Here is a 3,570-nt window from a genome sequence, read left to right as displayed (position 1 = left end):
GAATTTTGCGCAAGCCTGCTGTAACACTTAGCTGGCTGCGTATGAATTAGGACAACTACCCCCAGCAGAGACCCAGTACACAGAGGACGGTCACAGGCAGCCCAAATTTTTTTCCCAAATGTTTTTGGAAAGGCCCACTGCCTATATAGACAGTATATGTCTTTCACCTTTTTCACTGTCCCTGCCTCAGCACTACTGGCCCTATACTATGTAAAATTACTGCAGACTGTTTCCCTCTGGACAGGATGACAGCGGTGATGTAACGGGCAACGCAGAGCCAGGAAAGAATTTTGCGCAAGCCTGCTGTAACACTTAGCTGGCTGCGTATTAATTAGGACTACTACCCCCAGCAGAGACACAGTACACTCAGGACGGTCACAGGCAGCCCAAATAGATTTTTTTGTCTCAAATTTTTTTGGAAAAGCCCACTGCCTATATAGGCAGTATATGTCTTTCACCTTTTTTACTGTCCCTGCCTCAGCACTACTGGCCCTATACTATGTAAAATTACTGCAGACTGTTTCCCTCTGGACAGAATGACAGCGGTGATGTAAGAGGCAACGTAGAGCCAGGAAAGAATTTTGCGCAAGCCTGCTGTAACACTTAGCTGGCTGCGTATTAATTAGGACTACTACCCCCAGCAGAGACGCAGTACACTCAGGACGGTCACAGGCAGCCCAAATAGATTTTTTTGTGCCAAATTTTTTTGGAAAAGCCCACTGCCTATATAGACAGTATATGTCTTTCACGTTTTTCACTGTCCCTGCCTCAGCACTACTGGCCCTATACTATGTAAAATTACTGCAGACTGTTTCCCTCTGGACAGGATGACAGCGGTGATGTAACAGGCAACGCAGAGCCAGGAAAGAATTTTGCGCAAGCCTGCTGTAACACTTAGCTGGCTGCGTATTAATTAGGACTACTACCCCCAGCAGAGACGCAGTACACTCAGGACGGTCACAGGCAGCCCAAATAGATTTTTTTGTATTGTCCCAAATTTTTTTGGAAAAGCCCACTGCCTATATAGACAGTATATGTCTTTCACCTTTTTCACTGTCCCTGCCTCAGCACTACTGGCCCTATACTATGTAAAATTACTGCAGACTGAGGACGCAATGCTCTGCACGGCCGATATACAAAAAAAAAAAAAAATGTGCAACACTGCAAAAAGCAGCCTCAACAGTACTGCACACGGTCAGATGTGGCCCTTAGAAGGACCGTTGGGGTTCTTGAAGCCTAAAATCACTCCTAACACTCTCCCTATAGCAGCTCCAGCATCAGCAGCACTTCCCCTGAGCTATGTCAGAATGCATCTGTGGCGAGCCGCGGGAGGGGCCGATTTATATACTCGGGTGACACCTGATCTCGCCAGCCACTCACTGCAGGGGGGTGGTATAGGGCTGGAACATCACAGGAGAAAGTTGTAATGCCTTCCCTGTCTTTCTATTGGCCAGAAAAGCGCGCTAACGTCTCAGAGATGAAAGTGAAAGTAACTCGAACATCACGTGGTACTCGCCTCTAGTAACGAGCATCTCGAACACGCTAATACTCGAACGAGTATCAAGCTCGGATGAGTACGCTCGCTCATGTCTAATAATGACATATGAGCCACATTTTGTAAACTCTTGACCGTCAAAGTTTGATTGTACCCATTTACACACTTTCATACATTTTACAGCTTACCCCCCTTATATCATCATATGGAGGAATATAGTGATGCACCAACTTTTAAGATCAGTAATTCATCTATCCAGATATTAAATATTTTTGGAAAACTTTTCCGGACTTTGCTGAGTTTTCTTCCGCTGTGGATTTTGCAGTAGATCCATGCCGGCAAAATGTTGACACATTTTGGTGAGGATTTCATGCAAAGCATTGCAAGGGTGAACGCTGCTGTGACAATGTACTATAAATCTGCGGCAGGATTAACATGCTGCCAGTCTGAAGATCCACAGCGTGCCTTCAGTTTTATGGGTGTTTACTTCACCCCTTGAATTGTGCTATAAATTGCTAGGGATTTTTGGTGTGCAAATCCACCAATTCCACAGCATCTGAATTAACCCTTAGGGTTCTTTCACGCAGAATGGAATTACGCCACAGGACGCAGCCAAATCTGCAGCTGTGGAATCCCATATCAAAATCCGCAGGATTGATTTTAATGAGGGCTGCGCCTGCAATTACGAGCGCCGGCCACTACACAGTGGTCAAAGCAGCAGCTTCCACTCTGACCCTGGTGTATCCTGGCACTGACAGCCGGCGCTGCCTGGAAAACCCCTTTAACTTATTGCGCCTAAAAGTGTATTTACACTGCAAACATGATCTCTCAAAAGATGGCTTTTGAACAATCATTTTGTATAAACTACTACTTGGCACTAATGGTTATTAGTACCAAGTAGCAGCGTGTGAGCCACTGGTAGCTGTAATCGGGGAACAGACTACCAGCTGTTTCCTGATTACATTCCCTTTCTTCTGCATGCGGGGCTGACAGCTGAGAACAGCTGAAAAAATGCAATCAGCTGTTGTCAGCCGTCTCCAGGCAGAACACAGCATGCGGTCCTGTTTATCAGCTGTTCTGCTGAATGACGGTTTTCAAGCCAAATTGATAATCGTTGTTCCGCAGAAAACGGAAATATGGGTACATTTAGACACAACGATTATCGCTCAAAATTAGCTCAAAAGCCGTCTTTTGAGCAAATTTTGAGCGATAATCGTTGTGTCTAAATGGGCCTTTAGTGGTTGCAGCATTTCACATCACCTTACAGAATGCCAGCTTTTTCTGCAGTTTAGGTTATGACCATCAGATGGCACTGTTTGCGAACTAACTAAGAGCTATAATGTGTTTCGCTATATTCTTAGAGTGTGATTGTTCTCAGTGAGAGAAACTAAGTAATCTTGTAGATATGATACCTTTTAATGGCTCACAGAAAAACGCACGATGTTACAGCAAGCAAGCTTTCGGGGGTATCTCGCCCCCTTCGTCAGGCTAATGAATGAAACTAGTTTGGATGGCACACAATTATAACATACAGATGCAGAGGGGAGGGGGGACACCCCTCTTGGTCTAAATAAATGATCACACACAGAAATCTGAGACTTGAAAAAACAATACAGCATAATTAGAACTAAACAACCACAAAGCCAATGTTAACAATTAACAATAAGGATGAAATTTTGATTTCATTCAAGGGTAGCAATATCTGATGAAAGTCTAAAGGCCCATTTACACCAGACGATTATCGCTAAAAAATCGCTAATCGGCGATCGTTTTAGTGATAATCGGTGCGTGTAAATGTGCGAGCATTGTCTGCGGCTGATCATTAAATTCAGTGCAACATAAAAATGATCACTTACTTTTATCAGTAGTTCTCCACTGGGAGTGCTGATAGCATTGTTTCCCCATGGAGAACAAAGTATCTGAGCACAGATAATAACCTCTGGCTATTAGGCTGCATTCACACGAATGTATATCGGCTCGGTTTTCACGCCGTGCCGATATACGTTGTCCTCATCTGCAGGGGGGGAGGGATGGAAGAGTCAGGAGCAGGAACTGAGCTCCCGCCCCCTCTTCAC

Source organism: Eleutherodactylus coqui, unplaced genomic scaffold, assembly GCF_035609145.1.
Source record: "Eleutherodactylus coqui strain aEleCoq1 unplaced genomic scaffold, aEleCoq1.hap1 HAP1_SCAFFOLD_28, whole genome shotgun sequence".
Taxonomy (NCBI): Eukaryota; Metazoa; Chordata; class Amphibia; order Anura; family Eleutherodactylidae; genus Eleutherodactylus; species Eleutherodactylus coqui.
This window is presented reverse-complemented; position numbering follows the sequence as displayed.